This window comes from Sus scrofa, chromosome 8 (assembly GCF_000003025.6).
Source record: "Sus scrofa isolate TJ Tabasco breed Duroc chromosome 8, Sscrofa11.1, whole genome shotgun sequence".
In the NCBI taxonomy this organism is placed as follows: Eukaryota; Metazoa; Chordata; class Mammalia; order Artiodactyla; family Suidae; genus Sus; species Sus scrofa.
The window spans coordinates 56,120,039-56,139,332 of record NC_010450.4 but is presented as its reverse complement, the minus strand read 5'-3'; the positions used below and the strand labels follow the sequence as shown (position 1 = coordinate 56,139,332).

The 19,294-nt window shown below is 44.9% G+C and overlaps 1 protein-coding gene and 1 pseudogene across 1 annotated transcript in view; both read right to left on the bottom strand.

The window, feature by feature from the left end:
- LOC100621006 (RE1-silencing transcription factor-like) overlaps positions 1–19,294 on the bottom strand; it is a 166,732-nt gene that overhangs the window by 75,679 nt on the left and 71,759 nt on the right. The gene's annotated exons all lie outside the window — the stretch shown is intronic.
- LOC100625795 overlaps positions 8,033–19,294 on the bottom strand; it is a 28,927-nt pseudogene continuing 17,665 nt past the window's right edge.

Sequence of the window (19,294 nt, the reverse complement as noted above, 5' to 3'; positions counted from 1 at the left end):
ATATATATATACGTATATAACAATTACTTGAATGGATTTTTGTTGTTGTTTTTTTTTTTTTTTTTTTTGCTTTTTAGGTCCGTACCCATGCTATATGGAGGTTCCCAGGCTAGGGATTGAATCAGAGCCACAGCTGCTGGCCTACACCATAGCTCACGGCAACGCCAGATCCTTAATCCACTGAGCAAGGCCAGGGATCAAACCTGCGTCTTCATGGATGCTAGTTGGGTTCGTTAACTACTGAACCACGGTGGGAACTCCAAAAAAATTTTTTTTTCCTGTACTTTTCAAATTGTGATCATACAGAGAGCACCCACTTAAAAAAGAGGGGGAGCACCCACTTAAAAAAAGGGGGGACTCTAAAAATACCTTTGTGGTAATAGTCATAAATACTTGAGGATCCTTTCTAAAGATACACAATTTAAAAAAAATTTTTTTTTTTTTGCTTTTTGCTTTTTAGGGGCTCACCTGTAGCATATGGAGGTCCCAGGCTAGGGGTTGAATTAGAGCTGTAGCTGCTGACCTACACCACAGCTCACAGCAACGCCAGATCCTTAACCCAGTAAGCAGAGCCAGGGATCAAACCCACATCCTTATGGATACTAGTTGGGTTGCTAACTGTTGAGCCACAACAGGAATGCCCCCAAGATACACAATTTAAATTTACTAATGATTAGTTTAAAAATTCTGAGAACATGTATGTAATAAGCTAGCAAAAATGTTTTACACAAATTCTATTTTGACCATGGTATTTCTCTATTTTTCAACTAACCAGAAGCATATGCAACTCAAAACAATCAGAATATATGATTTCACAACACTCTGTGTAAAGCAGAACAAAAATATAAGGTATTTTAGCATTTATTTCTTTTTCTTTCTTTTTTTGACCATGCCTGTGGCATGTGGAAGATCTCAGAGCAGGGACTGAAGCCATGTCACGGCAGCAACCAGAACCACTGCAGTGACAATGCTGAATCCTTAACCTGCTGAGCCACAAGAGAACTCCCCAGCATTACTTCTTCCTTTTTTTTTCTTTTTTTTTTAGGGCTGCACCTATGGCACTTGGAGCTTCCCAGGCTATTGGTCAAATCAAGGCTGTAGCTGCTGGCCTACATCACAGCCACAGCAATGCTGGATCCCAGCAGCATCTGCGACCAACGCCACATCTCACAGAAACGCTGGATCCTTAACCCACTGAGTGAGGCCAGGGATTGAACCTGAATCCTCATGGATGCGGGTCAGATTTGTTTCTGCTGAGCCACGGTGGGAACTCCCCCAGCATTACTTATTTCTAAGTTATATAGTCATTTCGTTTGTTGTGATCATATTCTGTAAAATAATCAGGATACAAACTTTGATAAAAAAATTGCTTTCATAGTAATTTGTTAATCTGTTTAGTTAAACGTCTTAGAGGGAGTTCCTGTTGTGGCTCAGTAGGTTAAGAACTTGACTAATGTCTGTGAGGAAGTGGCTTTGACCCCTGGCCTCGCTCAGTGAGTTAAGGATCCAGCATTGCTGTGGCTGTGATGTAGGCCGGCAGCTGCAGCTCCAATTCCGCCCCTAGTCTGGGAACTTCCATATGCTACAGGTGCAGCCCTAAAAAGGAAAAAAAAAAGTCTAGAAAAGTCTAAATATTAAGTCACATTAAACATTACAGCATATTACTTTATGCTTAACAAGCTTCCCTTCCTCAGAAAAATAATAAATTACATATCCACAACTCATACTTAAGGCCACCTCAATTTGCTAGATAAACATTAGTTATTCAGGTTAATTTACCTAATGATAATGTTCCTTTACTATTCAGATTCCACAGATAATTTTTAGAGCCTCACATCTTTTTATGCTTTATAACTTAAGATAATTATAGATCTCTTATACCTTTTACCCAGGCACCCCCAGTGGTAACATATTGCATGATTTACAGTTTTAAAAACAGGAAATTGATCTGAATACAACCCACCAACTCTATTCGGATTTCACCAGTTTTACCCATACTCATTTGTGTGTGTGCATTCAATTCTATGCAATTTTACCACATCTTTAGATTCCTGAGGCCCAGTGTAGACAAAGAACATTCCATCACAGAGATCTCTCATGCTACTTCTGACATAATAGCCACAGTCTTCTTTCCTGCCCCTACTTCCAACCTCAGCTCCTGGCAGCCACTCATCTGCCCCCCATCTCTGTAGTTTCATCATTTCAAGAATGGTATATAGAGGTGGCCCTTTATTTTATCTATTTATTTATTTATTTTGGTCTTTTTGCCATTTCTTGGGCCACTTCCAAGGCATATGGAGGTTCCCAGGCTAGGGGTCGAATCGGAGCTGTAGCTGCCGACCTACGCCACAGCCACAGCGATGCGGGATCCAAGCTGAGTCTGCAACCTACACCACAGTTCATGGCAATGCTGGATCCTTAACCCACTGAGCGAGGCCAGGGATTGAACCCAAAACCTCATGGTTCCTAGTCGGATTCATTTCCGTTGCGCCACAAGGGGAAACCCGAGAATGGATTTTTTATTTATTTATTTATTTATTTATTTATTTTTTGTCTTTTTGTCTTTTGTCTTTTTGTTGTTGTTGTTGTTGTTGTTGCTATTTCTTGGGCCGCTCCCGTGGCATATGGAGGTTCCCAGGCTAGGGGTTGAATCGGAGCTGTAGCCACCAGCCTACGCCAGAGCCACAGCAACGCGGGATCCGAGCCGAGTCTGCAACCTACACCACAGCTCACGGCAACACCGGATCGTTAACCCACTGAGCAAGGGCAGGGACCGAACCCGCAACCTCATGGTTCCTAGTCGGATTCGTTAACCACTGCGGCACGACGGGAACTCCGGATTTTTTATTTATTTAAATTTTTTATTAAAAAAATTTTTTTTATAATGGATTTTTTTAAATTCAGCATAAGGCCTTGAGATCCGTCCACACTGTTGCCTATGTCAGTTGTTGGCTCCTTTATGTTGAGTAGTACTCCACAGTATAAATGGATCACAATTTGTTTAATGATGTACCGGACAAAGGATATTGGGGTTGTTTCCAGTTTCTGGACTATTAGCAATAAAGCTGCTATAAACATTCATGTACATAGCAAATCATGTACAGATTTTTGTATAAAAATAGGTATTTCTGTGGGATAAATGCCCAAGAGTGAAATTGCTGGATCATGTGGTATCTGCATGATTAGGGTTTTTTTTTTTTTTTTTTTTTTTTTTTGCTTTTTAGGGCTGTACCTGCAGCATATGGAGGTTCCCAGGCTAGGGGTCTAATTGGAGGTACAGCTGCCGGCCTACACCACAGCAACTTGGCATCCCAGCCATGTCTGCGACCTACATCACAGCTCTAGGGGCAACGATGGATCCTTAACCCACTGAGCAATGCCAGGGATCTAACTCACAACCTTACGGTTCCTAGTCAGATTCGTTTTCACTCCACCATGACAGGAACTCCTTCTCTAAAATTCTAAAGTTTCACTTTTACATCTAAATTTACATTCCACTTTGAGTTAATTTTAGCGTAACAAGGCTTCTTTTTTTATGCTGATGGGTGCATTTTAGAAACCTAGAATCAATAATTAAATGTAGATTAGATAATACCCTTTGATAGGGTTCGTAGATAAGATCTCTTGTTTGGCTCCACCACTTCAGAAGACTCACCAGCACTTGTGATCATCCTCGGCAGACCAGCAGCAAGGGACAGGGCACTAAGGTGAAAAGTCACATTTCTAGAAGTGTATTCAGCCAGATGTTTCAGGGTAAAAGAAAAATAATTTTGAGTGAAGTGACCACATAGAGCTAATTTTTTTTTTTTTTTAATTTTGGCAAAATTGCCAGACACTTTAGCAAATGCTCATTCACTGGGCACTGTGGAGATCTAAATGTATGAGTACCTAAAAAAGGGGCTCACAACAAAGCCACAAAGTTTAACTTTGAAGCAGACCTAGCTTGCAGTGTCCATGTCTGTTTGCATATTTGTCCAGGAGTCAGTAAGCTATGGTCCAGTCTAAATACAACCTGCTGCCTGTGTTTGTAGTGATGCTGGAACACAGCCACAGCCATGTGCTGACTCATAATCTGTCTGCTTTTGCACTATGGGGCAGAGGTGACCAGCTGTGACAGATTGCATGACACACAAAGTGAAAGTACTCACTCCCAGGCCCTCTGCCGATATGTTTTTTATTCTTGGCTGACAAATGCTGACACGACTCTGTGAAAAGCACCCTGGTATAAAATATTTCTAATGTGTGATATAAACTTTTTGGAACTGAATAACATAAAGGCAGCAGCATCCACGCACACCAATTTATAAGAAGTCTACTTTGAAGGGTAAAAGGCTGTCTTTTTGGAGATGAAATCCCTACTACCACAACTTTAAGCACTGGGCCCAAGTCTGTGCTCAGACTGTGGTTTGCATCCTGAACATCAAAGGTGAAGATGTTTATAAGCTACTGTCTGTTTTTTGGTAACAGAAATCGCACAAAGTTGAGAAAATATTTTTATATGACAGAAAAATTAGTCATACCAATTTTATGACCATTGTTCAAAGAACTGACATTTCTCAGAAAAGTGTGACACTCATTTCAACTTCACCCTCTGGGCTCAACAGGACCCTAGCCAGAACTTGAGCCATGCACAGTGCCAGGTGGAGTTCAAAGCTGCACACTGTCCCCCTGTCCCAGTGCCCACAGAGGCCCAACGATAAGGGATGGGGAGTGTGGCTCTGCCAGCCGCGAGGTTGTTTCACATTGGCTCTAAAGCCAGCCTTCCAGAATTTGTGCCACCAGAATTCCGGCACCCTCCCTTGGGCTTGGCCAGCAGGCTTCCCCTGCCAGCAGGATGCCTGTGGCACAGCGCAAGGCGGGGTCAGAGGAAGGCCTGGGTCTCTTTCAGCAGGGCTCATTCACGGTTCTCCCTTGGCACTGAGAGCTGGTTCCAGGCTCCAGCTTCATCACCCACTCTGGGAACTGCCTCCTCACGGTACCTCGTACCCCTCAGTGGCCCTGCTCAGAGGTCCAAGTCCCAGCGTCCCAGGGCCTCTCCTCCACTGTCTGGGCTCTGAGATCCCCAACCGCTCTCTTCTCTCCTCTGGACTTAGGGGGACCCCCAGGTGCTGAGCTTACTATCTGTGTCTGCTCCTTTTTTTTTTTTTTTTTTTTGTCTTTTTGCTATTTCTTTGGGCCGATCCCGAGGCATATGGAGGTTCCCAGGCTAGGGGTCTAATCAGAGCTGCAGCCCCCGGCCTACACCAGAGCCACAGCAACGCAGGATCCAAGCCGCATCTGTGACCTACACCACAGCTCACGGCAACGTCAGATCGTTAACCCACTGAGCAAGGGCAGGGACCGAACCCGCAACCTCATGGTTCCTAGTCGGATTCGTTAACCACTGCACCACGACAGGAACTCCTGCTCCTTTCTATTTTTCAGTTCTCTGACACTGGCCTGGCCGATGTTTTATATTAAATTCTTTCTAGTGAAATACCCAGCGAGGCTTGTGTTTTCCAGACCAGGCCCTGACTTAACCAGACAGTAGGTCACAGAATCAACACTAACACACAGACTAACACACAGACACACAGAGCTGACACTAACACACAGACTAACATGCACACACAGAGGTGACATTAACACAGAGACCAAGACACAGATACACAGACTAACACAGACACACAGAACTGACACTAACACACAGAACTGACACTAACACACAGAGCTGGAAAAGAAACAAGGCATATGGAGATTCCCAGGCTAGGGGTCGAATTGGACCTACAGCCGCCGGCCTACACCACAACCACAGCAACTTGGGATTCGAGCCTCATCTTCGACCTACCACAGCTCACTGCAACGCCAGATCCTAAACCCACTGAGCAAGGCCAGGAATCGAACCTGCAACCCTCATGGTTCCTAGTCAGATTTGTTAACCACTGCGCCACGACAGGAACTCCTGTTAAACTTCTTAAAATTTAATACTTTTAATAAAAAATGATACACGCCAGAAGGGTTATCATTATAAAGACCACAAATAACAAATGTTGGGGAGGATGTGGAGAAAAGGAACCTTCATACACTGTTTTGTTTTGTTTGTCTTTTTTTTTTTTTTTGTCTTTTTGCCATTTCTTGGGCAGCTCCCATGGCATATGGAGATTCCCAGGCTAGGGGTTGAATTGGAGCTGTGGCTGCTGGCCTACGTCCGAGCCACATCTGCAACCTACACCACAGCTCACAGCAACACCGGATCCTTAACCCACTGAGCGAGGCCAAGGATTGAACCCAAAACCTCATGGTTCCTAGTCGGATTCATTAACCACTGAGCCACGACGGGAACTCCTCATACACTGTTGATGGGTACGTACCAACACTGGTGCAGCCACTGTGGAAAGCAGTATGGCAGTTTCTTGAAAAATTACAAACAGAACTACCCTGTGATCTAGTGATTGCACTCCTGAGTATTTATCTGAAAAAAAATGAAAACACAAATTTAAAAAGATACATGCATCCCAACCTTCACAGCAGCACTATTTACAATTGTCAAGATATGGAAGAAACCTAAGTGTTCATCAGCAGATAAATGGACACACACACACACAATACCACTCTGCCATAAAAAAGAATAAAAATTTGCCAAGTGCAACAACATGAATGAACGTGGAGGGTATTATGCTAAATGAAATAAATCAGACAAAAATGAATATCATATGATGTCACATACGTGGAATCTATTTCTTTTTTTTTTTTTTTTTTTTTTTTTTGTCTTTTTGCTATTTCTTTGGGCCGCTCCCGCGGCATATGGAGGTTCCCAGGCTAGGGGTCGAATCGGAGCTATAGCCGCCAGCCTACGCCAGAGCCACAGCGACGCGGGATCCGAGCCACGTCTGCGAGCTACACCACAGCTCATGGCAATGCCGGATCGTTAACCCACTGAGCAAGGGCAGGGACTGAACCGGCAACCTCATGGTTCCTAGTCGGATTCGTTAACCACTGCGCCACCACGGGAACTCCTAAATTTTTCTTTTTCTTTTTTTTTTTTTTTTGTCTTTTTGTGATGTCACATACGTGGAATCTAAATGATAAAACAAATTAGTGAATGTAATAAAAAAGAAGCAGACTCACAGATATAGGGAACAAATCAGAAGAAGGGGCAAAATAGGAGGGAGATTAAGAGGTGATGACCATATTCAAGGTAAATAAGCGACAGCACAACACAGGGAACAGAGCCAATACTTTACAACCACAGTACATGGAGCTGGCCTTTAAAATTATGAATCACTATGCTGTACACCTGAGACTTACATAACATTGTATGTCAACTATACCTCAACGTAAAAAGTTTTAATGATACGTACATACAATTAGTTTTTTGTTGAGGTGTATCGCCAGCTCCAAATTTGTAACTCCAACTGCTTTATCGACACGTCCACTTGGATGTCTCACAGGCTCCTTCCCAAATGTTCATCACAGAAATGGCATCACCACACATCCAGCTGTTCAGGACAAAATCCTGGGGAGTATCATTGGTTTCTCTCTCTCACTCCAGTTGGTTCCACCTCCAAAATAAATCCTGAATCTGACCACTTCTCACCAGGCCCCTGTGTCCCACTAATTCTAGGTGCTATCATCCTTCACCTGGGTAACTGCAAAAACCACCTCATTTGTCTCCTTGCCTCCACTCTTACCTGTCCCCTCCATTCTTCATCCAATTTCCGTGCACAGGAATTAACATTTCTTTTTCTCCTATTAATCTTACTTGTGTCCATTTTATTATTAGTTCAGCCACAAGAACTCAAAAGGGGAAAGGGGGAAATTTAGTAATGTATTTGTGTTTGTTTTTGTTTTCAATGAGCATATGTATAAACTTTTGGAACATCTGCCACTCAAAACTAATTAATGGCAGTTAGTTACTATATTCAACTCATTTTATACTCAAGACAACCCTAGTAAGAATCCTAATTATTCTTTGGGGAGATGGGAAAAACTGAGGCTCAGAGAGGTAAGGTCACACACCCATCACATGGCAGAGAAGGCATCAAACTCAAGACTATCTAGTTCTGAGTTTATTTTCTTAAATTTTAGGATGCAGTTCTTCTTGCTCAATAAACAAAACAGCCATCTCAGCTGAAGACTAAGTCCTTAGCTCCTAAGAATTTAGAAAAAAAAATGTGTTTTCACACAAGTCTTTTTACCGTGGTTATATCCAAGTTTTATTCTCCAGCATGAAGCCTCTGATGTCGAGCAAGTGCTGAGCTGTGCCTGAAGGCTTTCCCACAGACAGCACTTCACAGGGTTTCTCTCCAGTGTGAATCCTATAATGTTCACTAAGGTGTGCTTGCTTGTGAAAGGTTTTTTCACACTCGCTACACTTAAAAAGTTTCTCTCCAGTATGAGTTCTCTCATGTTCAACAGGGGAAGAGTTCTGAGTGAAGGCTTTACCACATTTGGTACATGTGTAAGGCTTCTCTCCTGAGTGGATTCTCTGATGCTGCATGAGGCATGCACTTTGATTAAAGGCTTTCCCACAATCATTACACTTATAAGGTCTAGCTCCAGAATGACTTCTCTGATGACGAGTAAGGCATATGCTCTGACTGAGGCTTTGCCATATTCACTGCATTTGTAGGGTTTCTCTCCAGTATGAATTTGCAGGTGTTTAATAAGAGATGGACTTTGACAAAAGGCTTTGCCACATTCATTGCATTTATAGGGTTTCTCTCCAGTGTGAATTCTCAGATGCTGGACCAAGACTGCTTTTGTTTGAAAGGCTTTCTCACATTCATTACATTTATAAGGTTTCTCTCCCATATGAATCCTCAGATGTTGAGTAAGATTTGATTGTTTATGGAAACAAGTTCCACATTTGGTACATATATATGGCTTCTCTCCCGTGTGAATTCTCTCATGCTGAGTAAGAGATGATCTCTGAGTAAAGAATTTTCCACATTCACTGCACTTCAAAGGTTTTTTATGCCTGATAAGTCCCTGATGTTTCAGTTGCAATAAAATCTGGCTGGAACTCATCGTGCTTGTAACACAATGAAGGGGTAGCTCTCTAGTAGGTTCCAATATAAAGGAAACTTTCTCTCAAATTCACAGTAATCATAAGGTAACTTTCTGAAAGATTATTATCCTTAGGGTAACACTGTTCTCCTGAGAAAGGTCTGTGTGCACCTGGTATCCTCCCAGTCATTCCTGCAGGATTTCCCCTCCTAGTCCTTGTTCAGCATGCATCTTGAACTTCTCCTTATGGGAACCCTTGATGGCCAGGCTCGCTGACCCTTCACATTTTCTTCAACTCATATAACACTGTGCCATCAGGCTTGGTCTTCTTGCCTGAAAAAAAAAATCCTTTCATGAAAACATCCTCCATGCAAAATAGGGGACCTGCATAGTGGAATCCTGATTTTTATTCTTTTCTCAATAATAGAGAAAAGATATCATAATGACCAGGCGTTCTCCATGCAGCAGGCGTCTCAATAACGTATTTTTAACATTGTTCACTTTGCAGGGAAGATGGTCAGGATATTAAAGTCATCCAGAGTGGACCGTGCTGACGGAGCAGCATACACAGAGCAGTTGGGAGAAATGCCTTTCACCAACTCTGGGTGACCCCATTTTCCCCTTTTCCTGTCTCTTTGCATGAGATTTGTTTACCCCCATTTTCTGAGAGGAGGTGTGGCAGAGAGCCCTGGGTAATGACTGATAATTAAAGCAAACAGACAAAAATCACTGTTCCTTGACATTTGCCCTTGAGTTAAGCTTCATGCCCAGGTAACCTCTGCATTTTGCTTCATTGGCCTGGAAGAACATCCGCATTGGATTCAAGCACCACTGTTTTCCACGGAACATCCACACTCACTCAAGCAGCCTCATGGGGCTGTTTGCCTCTGAAGCAAAGGTGCACTTCGCTCAGGGACAAGTGCAGTCATTGTTGACAGGGGAGCGTTGTTCTCCTTCCCCATTTCCCAAATCTTGAATATTTACTGTGTGTGTGACGGGTCTGGGGTCCTGCACAGGGCAAAGGATGAGGGGCACTAGCAGCCACCTTTAGCCTGAGCTGGTCAAGACCAAGATTCATGTAGGTAAAAATCTTTACAAGAGTTCACATCTCCTCTCAACACAGTTTTCCTTCAGGGTCAGGGCTGCAATGGGCCTCTTCCTTTCTCCTGGAGCAGTGGTCCCCCCCCTGGTGACCCCAGGGGCATCGGGGACCGTATCTGGAGGGCACAGCTTGGAGGGTGGGTGCTCCTGCCATCCAGCGGGTAGAAGCTGGACTGCCAAACATCCCACAGTGCACAGGGCAGCTGCCAACAACCGAGAAGCTTTCGGTCCAGGAAGTCCCTCGCGCTGAGGCTGAGCCTCTCTGTCTTAGAGTTTGGTGCAACATAAAGAATAAATGGAGCCATAGGAACAGGGACCAAAGATTGATTAGGAAGACTGTGATTTCCAGGTAGAGGATTTTGAGTCAAGTCTGGGGCAGAAGTGCATTCTAGCACCAGGACAGTGAGACGTGGGTAGGGGTAGTGGGGAGAGTAGTGAGGGGAACATGGCTTTGGGGGTTAAATGCGAACTTGAATTTTTTTTTTTTTTTTTGTCTTTTGTATTTTTTTTTTTGTTGTTGTTGTTGCTATTTCTTGGGCCGCTCCCGCGGCATATGGAGGTTCCCAGGCTAGGGGTTGAATCGGAGCTGTAGCCACCGGCCTACACCAGAGCCACAGCAACGCGGGATCCGAGCCGCGTCTGCAACCTACACCACAGCTCACGGCAACGCCGGATCGTTAACCCACTGAGCAAGGGCAGGGACTGAACCCGCAACCTCATGGTTCCTAGTCGGATTCGTTAACCACTGCACCACGACGGGAACTCCGCGAACTTGAATTCTGATTCCAACGCTTACTTGAGCTTCTGTCTTCTTCTCTGGAAAGTGGGGAAATGCTCAACGCAGGGCTCTGCTGGGAGGAACCTGCGCAGAGAAACCACTGGCAGTAGCGACTGTTACTTCGAGTCCCCTCTTTGAGGAAGACACTGAGGCCCACAGAGGCAAGTCAACCTGCCCAAGGTGACAGCACACAATAGAAACCGTCTGGACTAGAAGTCTGGGCTCCAAATTCCCAGAGCTCTGTTCTTACGTGGAATAGAGGCAATGAGGTGGAAGCTGTGTAACACAAACATGCCCCAACTACATTAAGTCCTGGCTTAAAAGTTTGGTAAAAGCAGTGTATGATTTTCAGAAAATTAAAATATACACAGAAGGAGTTCCCGTCGTGGCGCAGTGGTTAACGAATCGGACTAGGAACCATGAGGTTGCGGGTTCGATCCCTGCCCTTGCTCAGTGGGTCAAGGTTCCGGCGTTGCCGTGAGCTGTGGTGTAGGTCACAGACGTGGCTCGGATCCTGCGTTGCTGTGGCTCTGGCGTAGGCTGGCAGCTACAGCTCCGATTCGACCCCTAGCCCGGGAACCTCCATATGCCGCAGGAGCGGCCAAAGAAATGGCAAAAAAAAAAAAAAAAAAAAAGACAAAAAAAATAAATAAATAAAATAAAATATACACAGAAATAGGAGTTGCCTAGTTACCTAGCAGTTATAGATTTATTGTTGCCAGTGCTGTGGCACAGCCAAATATATATATATATATATGTATGTATATATATATATATTTAAAAAGTTAAATTCTTGGAGTTTCCGCTGTGGTGCAACAGGATCAGCGGTGTCGCTGCAGCGCCAGGATGCAGGTTCGAGCCCTGGCCCAATGCAGTGGGTTAAAGAATCTGGCACTGTCTCACAGAACAGGTTGCAACTGCAGCTCAGATCTGATCCTTGGCCTGGGCACTCCATATGCTGCAGTGCAGCCACCAAAGGAAAAAAAAAAAAGTGAAATTCTTGCCCATAGTAGCCGCCAAATAACCAATACCAACGTTATGGAACACAGTCTCCTTTTTTCTCTTCTCAGTATGTGGGTGTATGTGAGATCCTACACACTCAGAAACACCCTTGTCCTGTAAACTTGCTTTTCTCCTTGTATTTTTTATGTCAGTAAATATAATTTCTTCTTTTTGTTTATTGTTTTCGTTTTAGGACTGCACTTGCAGCATGTGGAGGTTCCCAGGCTAGGGGTCTAATTGGAGCTGTAGCTGCCGGCCTACACCACAGCCACAGCAACGCAGGATCCGAGCTGAGTCTGCCACCTATGCCACAGCTCACGGCAACACCGGATCCTTAACCCAGTGAGCGAGGCCAGGGTTCAAACTTGCATCCTCATGGATGCTAGTTAGGTTCTTAACATGCTGAGCATCAAAGGGAACTCTCATTCTTTTTATTATTTATTTTTAAAAAAATTTTGGTATGCAAGAAATAGATTTGTTAAGTATGAAGTATTAAGTGTTTTATTATTGTATCATCAGTTATCCAGCTCTATTGATCTGTATTAAATTATTAGGATTCTCATGGTGGAAACTGGAAGAATTTCAGCTCAAACTAGCGTTAGGTGAAGAGGGAATCGGCCCAGTTAGTCATATTTGCAGAAGAATGCGTGCATGAGCGTGAGCATGAGAGCAAGCTTGGGGGGTGGGGGGCTTAGGCCAGAGGGTGCCTGGAACCAGGGATTCTAACACCTCAAGACTCCCAGTCTCCTGGTGTCGCACCTGTTTCTCAGCGTAAACAGCTTGCTGCGTAGACTAGCTCTGCCGCCATGTGGGAGGCGTAACTGGCGCTCCAGATACTCTCCTAGCAGCTTCCTGACCTGGCAGGAAATGATTCTTCTGCAGTAGTCTGAGGTGAAAAGCCTGCTGAAGTCACAGCCCTACAGCCTTGCCACCTTAAGAAAATGACCCTTTTCTAGGCCAAGACCCTGACTGGCTCGTGTTGAGTCACACACCCATCTTAGGCCAGTTGTTGTGGTCCCAGGAAGTAAGGTGAGAGTTGATTGGTTCTGCTGAGATGGGAGCCTGAGTGCATTGTTCCCAGAGAGAAAAAAGAGGTAAAGATTCAATTTAAAAAATCAATAGATATTAGCTAGCTTGCTTACCTACTATCACAATTTTTAATGGTCATAAAACTGTTTTGGAGACTATCCTCAAAGGCACATTCTTGGCACTTGAACACACACACATAGGCACACACAAAGAAAATGTTTGGGAGACCTTTATGCTCACACAGCATACACTAATCCCTTGGTTTGCCCAGCAACTTCCCCTTCTTCTACTGCACAGGCACGGCATTCTGCCCCCTGCTCTCCTCCTCTCCGCTCCTGACTTCTGGTTGAGTGGAGCTGCTGCCATTTTTGGTGATCCTCTATCCTTGACCCTGGTGACAGGCTGAAGGATGGACACCTGGTCCAAACTAAACTGGTCCAGTCATGACCAGTAACAATGTCCACCTGCCTGGCTGCAGAGGCTGCTCTTCAGTGGGTTTCTGGCCATTCAGAGCCTTGCTCAGAGAAGAGCCCTTTTCCTTTTAGGTGGCAAGATTGAGAGTCTGTGTCACTGAAAGCTGCTGGAAGCCGTGACCCTCACTATAAAGAGAGACTGCAGCAGCAGGAGGGCACAAGACAACATGCCAGGGGAGCAAGGCCAGCGGCTCAGAGTCCTGGTGGAGCTCAGCGTTCCCGTTCCAGGCTCCCTTAGAGCCCCTGGAGCACTCACAGTCGACACTGCCATGGCTTACGCTTAGGTGGTCAGCTGTTCTTCGGATTCTGTGACGGGGCCCACGGGCCATTCAATATTCTCCCCAACACTTCACACTTTTCTTTTGCCTACAGCAGTTTGAGTTGGCTTGTTATCACATAAACAAATGAGTCTACTAATAAATTCAGGCACTTTGGAGGTGTGTGAGGTGAAAGCGTTCCCTGCTCTCGACCCATCCTCCTGAGTGAACAACACTCTGATCTCTACTGCAGTCAGCAGCAAAGACTTCTGCATTCAGGGCAGCTTAAAATAACGGTACTTCAAAAAGATATTAAAATGCATAAACATGTATAAAGATTTTGCTGTGTTCTTGTTTTTTGTCTTTTTCAGGGCCACACCCACAACACATGGAGGTTCCCAGGCTAGGGGTTGAATCAGAGCTGCAGCCGCCGGCTTACACCACAGCCACAGCAACGCCAGATCTGAGCCACGTCTGCGGCCTACACCACAGCTCACAGCAATGCCGGATCCTTAACCCACTGAGCAAGGCCAGGGATTGAACCTGCCTCCTCATGGGTACCAGTTGGGCTCCTTACCACTGAGCCATGACGGGAACTCCTGCAGTATTTTTTTTTATGACACTGAACTACTAATACTTCTGTGCTTTTCTGTACAAACTTGTGTTTGCTATTATAAAGTATACACACACATATATATCCTTTAAAGTTGCTTTTCCCCCTTAGGTTAGGTTTATTTTCATGCGAATATGTGCAGTTTCCTCTTTTTAAGAGGTACGTAGTATTCTATTCTATTATTGTGTCATAATTCATCCAGTCTCTGTTGGTCTGTATTTGGACTGTTTGAGAATTCTCTTGATTGAAAGTGGAAAAATCCCAACTGAAACCAGTCTAAGCTAAAGAGAACATCATGTAATTGGTTCCTGGATACAGGAGAGTGACTCTGCACCTGAGCTCCCAGTCAGGCGTCTGTGTTCATTAAGCAAGACGACTCAGGTTCCTTGTCTGTAAAGTGAGGATGATAACGGTATTTATTTCATAGGGTTATTGTGAGGAATAAATAAGGTTCCCAGAACACTTGGAACCTTGGCTATGTTACACAAAACTATACCTTTAAAAAAAAAAAGTTCCTGTTGTGGCTCAGTGGTCATGAACCTGACTAGTGTCCATGAAGATTCAGGATCAATCCCTGGCCTCGCTCAGTGGGTTAAGGATCCGGTGATGCCATGAGCTACGGTATAGGTCACAGACGTGGCTCAGATCCTGAGTTGCTGTGGCTGTGGTGTAGGCCAGAGGCTATAGCTCCAATTCGACCTCTAGCCTGGGAACTTCCATATGCTGCGGGTGTGGCCCTAAAAAGCAAACAAAAACAAAAACAAAACAAACAACCCCCCTCCCTGCTTTAGGCCTTTTCCCTGATCCTGTAACAATATAACGTCAGCACGTATACCTCGACTTAGTTTAGAGGGAACAGCCCTGTCCTCTGCTATTCGGACATACAATGGCCTATTTATGCAATTCCCTGGTGAGTCGCACTTAGGTTACCTTTCATTTTCCACCATCACAGATTATGCTGCAACATACACTGGAATCGCCTGGTTAGAAGATCAATAAATTTAAAATGTTGGAGGAGACAGAAAGATTTATTTCTGAAGCGGCTGTGACTGTTTATATTTTGTGGCAAACGAGTGTCTGGTCTCTTCACCCCATGTTTGTGCAGTGGGAGCAGCGCTGCCCAAACACGCTCACTCAGGGCTGTTTTGCAACCTCAGGTTTGTAACCATCCACTGCTGAAGAATCCCGTTTTTCTCCTCTTAAGAATGTTCTCGGAGTTCCCGTCTTGGCACACTGGAAACGAACCTGACTAGGAAACATGAGGTTGCGGGTTCGATCCCTGGCCTTGCTTAGTGGGTTAGGGTCTGGCATTGCTGTGAGCTGTGACGTAGATTGCAGACGCAGCTCGGATCTGGCACTGCTGTGGCTCTGGTGTAGGTCGGCAGCAACAGATCTGATTAGACCCCTAGCCTGGGAACCTCCATATGCTGTGGGTGTGGCCCTAAAAGGACAAATGACCAAAAAAAAAAAAAAAAAAAAAAAAAAAGAAAGAAAGAAAGAAAAATGTTCTCATTAGAAGACTGATCTGCAGTGAGGACAGGCAGCCAAAGCAAAGGGAGGAAGGAACAGCCCAGCAGACAGAGTTTCTGGGGGATGGAGACTTCACCAGTCCTGGTCTTCTTGGTCTCGTCAGTGCCTGCCACAGGGCCTAGTACGGTGCACATTTGTTGATTAAAAGAAGATAAACAGCCCAGGAGGCCTCACAAAATAAGGCCCACAAACTGCTAACCTCCCTGAATTCCATCCTTGCCCCTGAACAGGCAGAGACATAGCTCACACAGCACAGGGAACGAGGTTCTGACTCCTGCCCAGTGCAGTGCAGGTTTTCCAACATTTACTCTGACAAAGGGAATGAGACCGGGTGTCCAAGGGACCCTGACCGATTCCTGGAGTGTACATCACCCCTGCTTTAGGTGCTCTACTCAGCACCCTGTTTACCTCAGAGCCCTCATTGACGCCATGAACACGTGTGGACATCGCCACGTGTGAGTACACCTACAGGAGTCTATGCTTGAGTGGCTCTGAAAAGCAGGATGCCTCTCTCCTCTGGACACTAAAAACCCAACATCCACTGCAGACTGAAACTCCATGAGGTTGCAGCGCTTATTTGTCGTGTCTCTACCATATGCCTAGTTTGGCACACAGTAGGTGCTTCATACATATTTGGAGGCTGGCTAGCTTAAGTCAGCTCCATTCTGCTGGCTTCTCTTTTCTACAGACAGATTTAGGAAGCTAAGAGCCTTGTGAACAGCAGGAGAATCTGAAATTCAGGCAGTAAAGAGTCATACCTAAATCACTCTTTTTCATCCTCCAGGACAGCCCCTTCCTCACTGGCCATGAGCCTTGACCTAAGGGGCCCTATCCTAGTTTACGGGCACAGCTGATCTACGATGTTCATTTTTACGATGTTCACTTTGCTGCTGTTGTTGCTCCGCCATGCTTGTGGCATGCAGAAGCTCCCGGGTAGGGGACTGAACCCGCACAACAGCAATGACCCATGACACGGCAGATCCTTAACCACTAAATCACCAGAAAACTCTAGGAAGCATTTTCTTTTATTCATCTTTAATATATAAAGTTATCTTGACACACCGAGTTTGCTTTTCCCTTGGCAATATCAAACCCTTTTTCTGTCTGTGAAGCCCAAGTTTAAGACAGAAGCTCCGGGAGTTCCCATCGTGGCCCAGTGGTTAGCAAACCCAACTAGCATCCATGAGGACGTGGGTTCAATCCCTGGCCTTGCTCAGTGGGTTAAGGATCCAGCATTGCCGTGAGCTGTAGTATAGGTCGAAGACGCAGCTCGGATCTGGCATTGCTGTGGCTGTGGGGTAGGCCAGCAGCTAAAGCTCCGATTCAACCCCTAGCCTGGGAACCTCCATATGCCTCAGGTGTAGCCTTAAAAAGCAAAAAAAAAAAAAAAAAAAAAAAAAAAAAAAGATAGAAGCTCCAAGGGTTTGAACTGGGATGCACTTATCGGAACGAGTCCAGGGCTGTCTGCAGATGAGTAAATGAGGAACAGTTGGTGGGTGTGGCCCAGAGCAGCACTGTCTCTCTGGGTCAGGCTGGTGGACATCAAGATGATCACTACCCCTCATCACTGGCTTGGCATGAGCTTCCAGTTTTGTCATTTTCCCTTCCCCCTTTAGAAGCAGGCAAGGAGGGCAGAGAGCTGGGTAGGCAGATGGAAGTACAACTGCCAAACTTCCTGGGCAAGAGGAATTCTTCCTAATACTCTCTAGCAGAGTGACGTGCTCCACTGAGATGCTAAGAGGCACCACCAGCCACAGGATCAGAGCTGTGACCTGATACTGGTAGTTGTGGCCTCGGCTGGCTTTCTGCAGCCTCGGCTCTGATGAGCTTCATCTTGAGAAATGCGGGCTCATCTCTGATACCGTGCTCACATGTGCTAGAGTAGAGGCTATGTTATTACTTCTACAAAAGTCTGGTCAAGGACATCCCTCTGGACCCTTCTGTCAGCTATAGAGATAATAGGTCTAAAATGGAAATCCCACAAAATATATGGGATAAATATTTTCTTTGACCCTGATTTGACCTTTACATATTTGAAAGAATACAAGTGGATTTAAAAAGCAGAGCACCAGGAGTTCCCATTGTGGCTCAGTGGTTAATGAATCCGACTAGGAACCATGAATAATACTGTATAAACTTAACTTTATAAAAAAAGTTCATTGAATATTAAAGTATAGTACCTTGGAGTTCCTGTTGTGGCACAGCAGAAATGAATCCAACTAAGAACCATGAGGTTTCGGGTTCAATCCCTGGCCTCACTCAGTGGGTTAAGGATCCGGTGTTGTTGTGAGCTGTGGTATAGGTCACACACGTGGCTTGGATCTGGCATTGCTGTGGCTCTGGTGTAGGCCGGTGGCTACAGCTCCGATTTGACTCCTAGCCTGGGAACCTCCATATGCTGTGGGTGAGGCCCCAAAAAAGACAAAAAAAAAAAAAAATGCAGAGCACCAGAAAAAGTGCACAGATTACAACACGTTAACACATAGAGATTATTATTATATCAGTAATAATCATCTGGACTCTGAGGTGTTATACTGTATTTATTTTATTATTATTGTCTTTTTATCCTTATAGGGCCGCACCCGCAGCATATGGAGGTTCCCAGGCTAGGGGTTGAATCGGAGCTGTAGCCGCCAGCCTAAGCCAGAGCCACAGCAACAACAGATCCAAGCCATGTCTGCAACCTACACCACAGCTCATAGCAACGTCAGATCCTTAACCCACTGAGCAAGGCCAGGGATCGAACCCGAAACCTCATGGTTCTTAGTTGGATTCATTTCTGCTGTGCCACAACAGGAACTCCAAGGTATTATACTTTAATATTCAATGAACTTTTTTTTATAAAGTTAAGTTTATACAGTATTATTCTTGTACGTATAATAATAGCCATTTACAACCAGCAGTAACTGGATCATTTAAAGGACCAAAGTACATAATTCCCTATAATTCTACAAAGCCAGGCTTTAAGTTTTGTTTTTCTGTGTTGAAAGTGGTAAAATGTTCGAGTACATTTTTAAGTGATATATATGAAGGAGACAGACCATTGAACTTTTTTTCCTCTTGAATTAAACTGATCTTAGGAATAAAAAATCGAGAACACCTGTTCCAGGGCGCCTTTCCCCGTGACTCCCCAAACCCCTATGCAGGATGAATCCTGGTCCAGGATGAGATATCCTCTTAGTCCTAATGTCTCTGGGGAAAATGAAGGATCGGAGCAGCAGAGAGGCTAACTTCCCTCCCAGGCCGATCCAGGTCTTGTCCACTGGCCGCTCGAACACAACGGCACATACTGTGCTGTACACACACATCCAGATGACACAGACAACAAACAAGATACACAAGGAAAGGAGCTTTGGAGACACAGATGCCTCATCCTTCACTTCTCCTGTACCACCCAGTTCAGAGCCTCTGTTTCCACGTTTTCCAAAGGGGGTGGGGAGATGGGGTGCACATAGCTACAGAACATTTAAAAATCACCTTTCAAACAACATCTGAGATCAAATCTGAAACATTTGCCAATGAC